Here is a 12,097-nt window from a genome sequence, read left to right as displayed (position 1 = left end):
CCCAGACAATAGTAGATAGCTGTATTGAAAGAGGAGCAGCCAGGAATGAACCAGTGCCCATATGGGATGCCAGCACTGCAGGCTGCGGCTTTACCTGCTATGTCACAGCACCGGCCCCAGTATGTATGTTTTTCACAACAAATGGATCAGCATTTATATATTATTAAATGTATCTATAGTTCCTCAATTTTAATTTCTTTTTTCTAGTTCAGGATCTCATCCAGTATACAACATTACATTTAGTCATGACTCTTTAGGGTCCTCCTGGCTGTAGGTTTCCTGGACTTTCCTTGTATGTGAAGATCTTAATAGTTTTCAGGAATATTCAGTAGGTGTTTCATAGAATGTCCCTAAAGTATGGCTTGTCTTATGTTTATCTTGTGATTAAATCAGATTTGTAAGTTTTGAGGAAGAGGACCACAGAGGTAAAAGTGTCATTCACATCATAATGTACTAATAGTATATACAAAGGAACCAAATCTCTTACTATTGAAGCTGATCTTAAACATATAGCTGAGATAATATTTGTTAGGTTTCTCTACTCTTTCTTTCCTCATTTGTATGTTAATACTCTTTGGAAGGAAGTAATTACGGAAGCCCATAGTTAAGCATGAGAAGGTATGCTGCCACCACCACATTGGGAAGGGGAGGGAGTATCAACATAACTTATTTGGAATTCTTTGAAGACAAGTTGTCCATTCTTACTTATTTTCCTCAATAATTAATTCAATCAGTAATTTATTTGTATCGGTATGCATTCTTGGCTACTTATTTTAAACTTTGTGTTGTAACTCAATAATTATTTATTTTTTGCTTACTTTCACTAAATTTGTTTTATTGTTGGACATTAGGAACTTTTAATTAGCTCTTGTGATCATTTGACATAATTCTAGTTATTCTGTTTCTTCCCTTAGGTTCTGGAACTACATGATGCTCTAAGAATATATTGTATATTTCCAGCCTCAGTCCTAGAATCAGCCATTTTTCAAGTAGTTATGGGAACCATTGTGGTTCTCAGTCATTGTTATTTTCCTCTAATAGTATTGGTTTAATATGTGCATTGTCATATTATCAACAAATTCCAATTTAATTTTTCCCTCTCTGCTTATTTGTACCTTTTATCCTTAGTGTTTTACTTAATTGAATTAGCCATTTGTACACAAACATGGCCACACCAAAAATGTGGGAAATTTCAGAAACTGTCTAGTCTGTGATAAAACAAAAGGATAAGATTCCAAGATGCAGAATAGAGAAAGAGTGGAATGCTCTGGGCTAGGGGAAATAGTAAACAAAAAAGAAGGAGAAAGTGCATTCTCAGAGGGCAGTTGGAGGGAAAAGTGCAGTGGAGGTTCTGCAGGAGAGACCCCATGGATCTGTGTAGAAGATGCAGACATGCAGCAACAAGCATGGACACAACAAATGACCCCAGCAGCCCAGAACTAGAGAAAGCACAAGCTTGGGAGAGCAAAGTGATATTAGCCTATGGCAACTTGTGTCACTGGTAATATAGCCAGAGGGAGAGCCTAGTGGACTTTGCTGCCTTTGAGTCTGCCCTGGAGCCTTGAGGAGAACAGGATGCCCACTAACACAGTGGGAAAAAGGGGGAATGTTTTGCTCTCCCCATCACCCCACAACAGCACCTGAAAACTGGCTGAGAGGATGGGCACCATCATGGACATAAGAAGGTAGCAATTGTGGCAGCTCTTATGTGTGTGCCCAACAACTGGCAGGGATATGATGCCATCTTCTCAGCAGAGTCATCTGCTGTAGCTCAAGTGCATGCACTTGGCAACAGGTGGAGAGAAAGAGCCATTCCAATATCATTACCAGCTGCAGAGACACTTGTACATGCCCAACAACTGGCAGAGAGAAGGTATAATTGTGAAATACGTAGGGCTGTGGCCAGCAGCTTTGTGCATGTGTGTGATCCAGGGATTTTACCCGAGGGTAAAATCCTCATTCCCACTGACTTTGAGTCTGGTGGGCAGGAATGACAGGGGCGTGGCACCCACATATGACTGTGAGGTGCTCCCAGTCTCTCAACATATCACAGGCTCTGGGGTTCAAACCACCTAGGTGGAGCACCCACCTAGGCTGGCTCTGGGAGCATCTCAGCCTCTCTGTGGATGGGACAAACTAATGGGATGGAGTGGACCCTCTATACTCTGGGACTGTGGTGCCCTATGTGCTGAGACTGTGGGAACACTATGAGTGTATGAGAGGGCACAGGGTGTAGCTGGGTCTCTGGGCAATCACTGTGTATGGTTTCAAATCCTCAGAGCCCCCTGACTGCCCAGTGTGGGTCATTGCTGTGGGTTTTATGCTGACAGTGAGGGCCACAGAGATCAATTGTGCAGTTTATGCAGAAGCACTTACGAGTATTGCTCCCACTGTGGACTAACACCTGGGCATTCATCACCTTAGAAGAGAGGAGGTGAGGGTGTGATTATGCCAACTGAGGTGACCTTACCTGACTGTTCTGTTAACAAGAGGGCATCTACCACTCCAAAACTGGGTGTCACACTGCATATTCTCCCTACCCTGGATTACTGACCAGAGTTCCCTAGCAACACCCAGCACACATCTCTGGATATTCAATGAAAGAGCAGACACTTCATGAAGCCACAGAGGCATAGTTTGAAGACAAAAGCCATCAGAGAATAAAACAAATATGTATCTCCACCAATGCCTCAAAATAAATGCAGAAATTCAAGAAATAAGTAATAAAATATGACCCTTCCAAAGGAACATAAAGAACACTCCAATATTATGTGAAAATGAGAGAGGCTAATGAAATGCATGAAATGGAATTCAAAAGATTAATCAGAAGCAATGAGAAGCAAATTCATGAATTAAAGAAATCCATGTGACATGAATTTTCCCATGAAATTAAGATTTTGAAGAGACATTAAAATGATATATTAGAAATGAAGAATTCAATATGTCAAATAAAAAGTTTGATGGAAAGCCTTGGCAACAAACTTGGTAAGGCAGATGAAAGAATATCTGAGCTAGAAGACAAACCTTTGAGAAATTTATCAGAAGAAGAACCAGAAGGAAGAAGAAAGAAAAAAGGAGGAGGAGGAGGATGAAGAGAAGAAGAAGATGAAGAAAAAGGAGGAGGAGAAGGAGGAGGAATAATCAGTAGAGGAACAAAGAAGGAAGAGGAAGAGCAGGAGGAGAAGAAGAAAGAAGGAGGAGGAGGAGAAGGAGAAGAAAAATTAGAAGGAGAAGAAATTAGAAAAATTTAAAACAGTGTTGGAGATTCATGAGATACTATCAAATGACCCAACATATGGGCCTTACAGTGTTACTAAAGTAATGCCAAGAAAGAATACATTAGAAGGAGTATTTAGTGAAAAAAAGTCACAGAAAATTTCCTTAACTTGCAGAAATACAGGAAGCACATAGATCTAATGACATGAGCAGAAAAGATCTTAACTACCACAAATTGTAGTTAAACTTTCCACAGTAAAACATAAAGATTCTAAAATATGCACAAGAGAAATACCAGATTCCTTTTAGAGATACTTCAAATAGACTACAGCTGATTTCTCATCAGAAACTCAACAGGCTATGAGAATGGATATAGTCCAATTCTTAAGAGAAAAAAAAAAACCTGTCAGCCCAGAATACTGTACCTGCAAAGCTCTCATTTATGAATGAAGGTGAAATAAAGACTTCCATAACAAACAGAAATTGAAAGAATTTGTCCCCACTTTTGTAGCCTTACAAAAGATGCTTAAGGATGTGCTACACAAAGAAACAAAGAAATATGGTCATCACTATGAAAGAAGTTGAAGGTTGAAAATCTCGCAGTTGAAAGTACAAAGGAAATTTAAAGTAAACAATAGGAGTATTTATTAAAAAATTGCAGGGCCAAGTCATTACTTATCAATAGTCACCTTAAATGTAAATGGCCTAAAGTCTCCAGTTAAAAGAGACAGGCTGGCTGAGTGGATTAAAAAATAATACCCATCTATTTGCTGCCTACAAGAAACACACTTCACCAACAAAGATGCATGCAGACTGAAAGAGAAAGGAAAGGAAAAGATATTCCATGCTAATGGAAAGCAGAAATGAGTAGGTATAGCCATCCTAATATCAAACAAAATAGACTTTAACACAAAAACTCTTAAAAGAGATACAGAAAGGCACCATGTAATGATTAAGGAATCAATTCAACAGGAAGATATGATTACTATAAACATATGCAACTAATTACAGGACACCTAGCTATTTAAAAGAAATGTTAATGGATCTAAAGGGGACATAGACTCTAGTGCAATAGTAATAGGAGACTCCAATACCCTACTTTTAACAATGGAGAGTTCAACCAGATAGAAAATCAGCAAGGAAACAACAGAGCTAACCCACACTATAGACCAAGTGAATCTAGCAGATATTTACAGAACTTTCTATCCTACAGTCACAGAATACACATTCTTCTCACCAGTGCATGGAGCTTTTGCTAGGACTGAGCACATGCTACACCATAAAGCAAGTCTCAGCAAATTCAAAAAAATTGATATCGTCATACCATGGATCTTCTCTGACCACAATGGAATGAAGCTGGAAACCAACAACTCAGGAATCTCTAGAACATATACAAACACATGGAGATGAACAACATGCTCCTGAATGAACAGTGGGTCATACAAGAAATCAAAATAGAAATCAAAAAATTTCTAGAAACAAATGAATATGACAATACAACATATCAAAACTTAGGGGATATAGCAAAATCAGTTTCAAGAGGAAAGTTTATAGCAATTGGTACCTACATCAAGAAATCAGAAAGGCACCAAATAAATGAGCTATCAGTGCATCTCAAGGACCTAGAAAAACAACAGCAAATCAAATCCAAAACTCTAAGGAGAAAAGAAATACATAAAGTTAGAATAAACAAAATTGAAACAAAAAATAAACTATACAAAAGAGCAGCAAAATGAAGAATTAGTTTTTTTCAAAACAAACAAATAAAATTGACAAACCATTGCCCCAACTAACCAAAAAAAGAAGAGAGTAGACCCAAATCAATAAAATTAGAGATGAAAAAGGAAATATAACAACAGACACCACAGAAATTAAAAGAATAATCAGAAATTAGTACAAAGAACTGCATGCCAACAAACCAGGAAACCTAGAAAGAATGGACAGATTCCTGGACACATACAAGCTACCTAAACTGAGTCATGAAGACACAGAAAACATAAGCAGACTAATAACCAAGATGAAAATTGAATCAGTAATAAAGAACCTTCCAACAAGAAAAGCTCAGGACTGTATGACCTTACTGCTTATTTCTGCCAAGCATTTCAAGAAGAACCAACTCCAGTTCTTCTCAAGGTAATCAAAACAATTCGAAAGGTGGGTATCTTCCCAAATTATTTCTATGAAGCCAGCATGACCTTAATTCCTAAACTTGTAAAAGATACAGCAGAGAAAGAGAACCACAGACCAATTTCCCTGATGAACATAGATGTAAAAATCCTGAACAAAATACTAGCTAATCAAATCCAACAACAGATCAGAAACATTATTCACCCAGACCAAGTTGGATTTATCCTTGTATGCAAGGATGGTTAAACATTTATAAATAAATCAATATGATACATCATATTAACAAATAAAATTAAAAAACCATGGATGACAGTATAGAGATACCTCAGAAATCTGAATATAGACCTACCATGTGACCTAGCCATCCCACTCCTGGGAATTTACCTAAGGGAAATGAAATCAGCATATGAAAGTTTTATCTGTAACACAGGTTTATGGTAGCTCAATTAATAATAGCTAAGATATGGAATCAATCCAAATGCCTGGCAACTGAAGATTGGATGGAGAAATAATGGGATATGTACACCATGGAATACTATACAGTAGTTAAAAATGAAATCCAGTTGTATACAACAAAATGGTTGAAACTAGAAAACATCATACTTAGTGACATAAGCCAATCCCAAAATGAAAAATACCATATGTTCCCCCTGACCTGTGACAATTAATAGAGCACTGAAAAGGCAACCTGTAGAAGTGAAATTGACACTTTGAGAAGCAATGGCATTGAACAGCCCATGTCTTGACTGTTGAACATTTTTTTTCATACTATTTGTTGAACATTTTATTTAACAGAGTTAATCATATATGTATAAAGACAATTGAAAATAGATCTAAGTAAAGAATAAGAATGGGAAAATGAGAGGGAGGTGGAAGAGGGGTAGGAGAGTGGGTGGGAGGGCAGTTATGGTGAGAAGAATCACCATGTTTCTAATGTTGTAATTATAAAATACATGAAGTTTGTATTCTTTAAATAAAAGATTTCTGGAAAAAAAAATAGAAATGGGCAATGGACTTAAACATGCATTTTTCAAGAGAGGAAATTCAATTGGCCAACAGACACATAAAAAAAATGTTCAGCATCACCAGCAATCAGAACTCAAATCAAAACAACAATGAGGTTTCACCTCACCCCAGTTATAATAGCTCTCATACAGAAATCAATGAATAACAAATGCTGGTGAGGATGTGGGGTAAAAGATACCCAACCCACTTGTGGTAGTAAAGTAAACATGTGCAGCCACTGTGGAAGACAGTATGGAGATACCTCAGAAATCTGAATATTGACCTACGATATGACCTAGGCATACCACTTCTGTTAATTTACCTAAACCAAAATGAAATCAGAAAATCAGAATATGAAAGAATGACCTGTGTTCCCATGTTCATTTCAGCTCAATTCACAATAGCTAAGATATGGAATCAACCCAGATGTCCATCAAGTGAAGATTGGATAAAGAAATTATAGTTTATACACACAATAGAATACTACTCAGTGGTAAAAAAAAAAAATGAAATACTGTCTTTTGCAGCACAATGGATGAATGTGGAAACCATTATACTCAATGAAATAAGCCAGTCCCCAAAAGACAAATATCATATGTTTTTTCTGATCTGTGGTAACTAATAGAGTGCCCCAAAGGTAATCTATTGGAGTAAAATTGACATTTTGTGATTTGATGGTTTTTAACAGCCCTTGTCTTGACTGCTGAAGAACAGTGTTTTTTTCTTCATACTATTGGTTGAACTCTTAGTGTAGGGTTAATCTTATGAGTATAAAGTTAACTGAAAATATATCTTTGTAAAAATTAAGAATGTAAATTAGAGAAAAATGAGGAAGAAGGTTAAGAATTTGGGCAGGATGGCAGGTATGGTAGGAAGTATCACTGTGTTTCTAAATCTGTATATATGAAATGCATGAAGTATGTATACCTTAAATAAAATTCAAAAAGAAACATTACTACAAAGTAAAAAACAAAAACAAAAAAAAAACCAAAGAGGTAATCCACTAATGCTGTATAGCTAGGTAACTGTGTTAATGTTAGGTAAGATAAATTCATAATTCAATCAAAATAAATCTCAAATGTGTTGAATATGCAAAATAGAAAAAATCAATATAGCAAGTTAGAATACCTTCAACACAAAATGCCTGTTATGAATGATGCTAAATTTTATATTTGTGTTTAAATTTTCTGTGGCTATATGTTTTAATTTTGTTGTATATATAGCCAGGAATGAAATTTCTAAGTATTATGATAATTGTTTAGCATTTTAAATTATTTGAAGAAACAGACACATACACACACAGAGAGTGGGGTAGCAGGAGAGGTAAGGAGGTAGAGAAAGAAAGAATTGTCATAAGCTCTTCTCTGCTCACCAAATTCCTACATTAGCTACAATAGCTAGGAATGGTCTCTGCTAAAGCTGGAGGTCTGGAACTCACTTAAGTTCTTGCCACCCACTTATAAAAACTGATGTGAGTTTCAGGTAGGGTTTGTATGAACTTGAAGCTGGAATCTGGAGCTGCGGCCAAATACCCAACCAAAGTATTCCAATGTGGGATGTGCACAGTTTAACCATTGTCTTAAATTTTGGGCTAAATATCTGCCTACTTTTTAACTTTTTAAAATGTTTATTTTTATTTATTTGAAAGGAAGAAAAAGAGATTTTTTTATCTAATGGTTCATTCTCCAAATGCCTCCAACAATCAGAACTGGGCCAAGCCAAAGCCAGTAGCTTGAAACGCAGTCTGGGTTCCACACATGTGAGACAGAGACCCAAGTACCTAAGCAATCACTTGCTGCCTTCTAGGATATTACTTACAGGAAGAACCCAGGCCGTCTGATAAGATACTGCTTGGGATGCTCACATCCCTTAACTGCTTGGCCAAATGACTGCTATCTGTTTACATTTTTTTTTTTTTAGATTTAAACTTATTTATTAACAAATATATAAATAAGTAGACAAGTTCATGTATTTCAAACAAAAATTAACCAAAAACACACAGAAGAGACAGTTTAAATACTAATAGTAATTACAGATTTGAAATTAAGTCACTGTTTCAAAGATCAGTGCATCCAGACTGGCTAATCCAAAACATTGTCATCATTGAATAAGAAACAAAAAATAAAACATGACATTTGAGGAAAGAAAATGGTAGTTTCAAAATAAATGTGACTTTTTCCTTCATTCCAAAAAGCACACGATTTTTCTAAAACATGAAATAGAAATAAAGGTTAAATACAATGGAAGTATGCTACATACCTTAAAAAAAACTTCTTTTATCATACACAGAGCTAAGATGAATCTAAGCAGACTTTTTGTAACTATTCACATAGTAGTTTTAAGATTAAATAAGTGTGACATTAATGGAAGTTTCAACTTCCTTGTATTTTTAAACTTTATTTCCTAGTTCAACAAAAAATGATAAAATCTGTTTAAATTTTTATAGAACTTCTAAACCCAATTCCAAAATCCCTGCACTATTTTGCATCCCCATCAACCACATGAGTTTTCCAATTCTTCATATCATTGCCAACACTTATTATTGTCCAATATTTATTATAGCTATCATTGTAGGTATAAAATGGTAACTATTGTGGTTTTGTCTTGCATTTCCCCAATAATTACTAATGTAGATCATCCTTTCATGTGTTAAAAAGCCATACACCTAGCATGTTGAAATGGTCATCTCTTGTCTTCAGCTGAGTTTTATGTGTGTCACATAGTCATAATTTTCAATATCCCAAACATACCCTGGATGTTTTGTGAGATATATTCTATTCATCTTTATCTGATCTGATAACATAAAAGTTACAAACTATTTGATATAGAAAATGAAGGTTGGATAAAAGTACATCAAAACATTGACAGTAATTATCTTTAGGTGCTATAACTAGAAACAATTTGAATTTTCTTTTTATGACTTACTTGCTCTGCTTTATGAAGTATCTAATTTTAAACTCATTAACCAAAGAAAAGCACAAATACAAGAGTACATCAAAAGTTTGTGGAAAATTAAAAGATAACTTTATTTGTATTTAAAATCCGTGCTCATGAAAGGGTCTCCAAAAAGTATATAGAAATGTGTATTATGAATGAAATGCATGAATTTCAAAAATGCTTGTGCCAAAATAAACTATCTTATTTTCATTTTTCCATAAAGGGAAGTTAACCATCAAATAATTTGAAAAGTCAAATTCTACCACAAGGCTTACAAAAAACATTCTTTGGTCTGTTCTGTGCTGCAACAAAATCACTCACCTCTTCCGAAGTTTCTCAAGTTGTAGAGAGATTTTTTCCAATGTTAGCTTCATATCTCTAAATGACAAGTTATAAAACATGCTGTTTTATGAATTTTTAATTGTATATATTATAAAATTCCAACTAGGAAGGGAAGCAAATTTAACTATTTCTGTTAGTGTTTCTTTACCTTCACAAATGTTTTCCCATCCCTCTTCCATAGCTTCATCAGAACTTTGTGCTTTATGATTTGTCAGTATCTATGATAACTATACTGAGGGGCTCCAATAAGTGGAAATATTATCTTTAATTCTATTTTTCACAAATTTCATTTTATTAAATATGATATCATGCAAAGACACACGCATGCCTACTACTAAGCTGATTTCAAAATATCTGCTGTCGCTCCCCCTCTTCGTGGAGGAACGACACAGGACCCTGCGCTGTTCTTTCGTCTGCTCGGCCCTCCCCGGGTTTGCTGCTGGTTCTTCCCGGGTTGGCTACTATCCCTTCCACCTCCGTGGAAGGGCGGTTCCCCCTGGCCACATTCCCCACTTCCGCAGGGGAGCGGCACACCGCCGGCCGGCTCTCTCGGGGGCTGCACAGGTGTTCCTTCAGCTACATGTTCCCCTTAGATGTTCCCCATAGATGTTCCTGGTGCATGCTGTCTCTCTCCTCCTTTATAGTCCTCCTCTGCCAATCCCAACTCGGCTGCCCACACGCCGAGTACGCTGCTCTCCTCCAATCAATAGCAAGTCCTACAGTTTATTAGTTGAACTGGAGGCAGCTGTGCGGAAGCTGTTTACTTCTCTCCCAGCGCCATATTGTGGGAGAGCAGATGCATAGAATAAGTCTTAATTCCAGTAACTCAGTCTAGTCCGGTTGCTCCCCACAATCTGCCACGAGTTAACCTATTTAGTTTTGGTACAACACATAGGACGGCCTGTACATTCCACTTTTTCTCCTTCAGTGATACTTTTAGTGACCTCAGCTATCTAGTTCTAGTGTGCCCTTATTATTGTCATTGCTGTCTGTCTGAAGCAGACCTATCATAATGAGGTTTCCTTACAGCTTGATCTGAAGAAATACCCTGGGTCCCAATTCTCACCATCTGATGTCTAGCCCCTTGCTTTAGTGTAGCAAATACTTCTGAAGATCAATTAAGAGGTACATTTTTTGAAATCTTATGTCTAAAAATATCTATACTCTGTCATCATTTGATGAGTAGTTTAGCTCTAAATGGAATTATAATTGAAAAAAATGTCCTTTTCCTTCATTGCTTTCAGATTCTAATTTTGTTAAGATTTCTGATGTCATTTTGTTCCCCATTCCTTGGGATCTGATCAGACGTATTGATCAAACTTAACATTATTGTAATTACTTAAGGAATCCTCTAATTTCTATTCCTGTATTTACTCCCATTGGCTCATATGAGATTTCTTGAATTGAGTCCCTCAATTTCCTGCATCCTGCATTTCATCACTTTGAATTTCTGGAATCTTCCATTATTTGTCTTTCAGGAAGTTTTTTTTTAAACTCTTCAATAGTCAACTTAATTCTGTTATTTTTTAAATATTTGTTTATTTTAAAGGTAGAGTCACAGAGAGGCAAATGCACACACACACACACACACACAGTGTTTCCATCCACTGATTCTCTCCCCAGATGGCCACAAAGGCCATGGAAGGGCCAGGCCAAATTTGTGAGCCTGGAACACCATCGGGGTCTCCCATGTGGGAGGTAGGGGCCCAATGTCTAGGACCATCTTCTGCTGATTTCCCAGGAGCATTAGCTGGGAGCTGGATCAGAAGTGGAGCAGCCAGAACTTAAACCCATTTGGGCTGCTTGACATTTCAGGCAGAAGATTAACCAACTGTGCCATGATTCTGGCCCCTGAATGGTCTTTTTTAAATAGCATATTTTATTTGTTTCATCATTAGTTTTCTTTCAGCTTTATCTATTGTCTCCTCTAAATCTTTCCCTTTTGTTTTTCATCTTCTCTTTTAGGTTACATGATTTCTTTGATGTCTGCTGACACGGTGCCAGTTTATATTTAAGGGTGAGGCACTAAACGTGGATTAGAAGCTTTAGGAGAGTCGGTTTTATGGTAAATCAACTGGCAAGCTTCACAATGTAATGGGCTAGAAATTCTGTTTTTGCTCTTTTTATATAGATTTTATTTATTTATTTGTGAGGTATCATTACAAACAGGAAGAGAGAGAGAGAGAGACAGACCTTTCATCTGCCAGTTTACTCCCCAAATGGCTATAATGGCTGGAGCTGCACCGATCCAAAGCCAGGAGCCTCTTCCATGTCTCCCTACATGGGTGCAGGGGCCCAAGCCCTTGGGCCATCTTCTACTACTTTCCCAGGGCATAGCACAGAGTTGGATCAGAAGAGGAGCAGTTGGGACTAGAACCGGCGCCTATATGGGATGCTGGCACTGCAGGCAAAGGATTAGCCCACCAGGTCACAGCCCCAGCCCTGGTACCTTCTTTTGTCAGTTTCCCCA

Source organism: Oryctolagus cuniculus, chromosome X (assembly GCF_964237555.1).
Source record: "Oryctolagus cuniculus chromosome X, mOryCun1.1, whole genome shotgun sequence".
In the NCBI taxonomy this organism is placed as follows: domain Eukaryota; kingdom Metazoa; phylum Chordata; class Mammalia; order Lagomorpha; family Leporidae; genus Oryctolagus; species Oryctolagus cuniculus.
The sequence above is the reverse complement of the archived record's forward strand: the minus strand, read 5'-3'. Positions refer to the sequence as shown.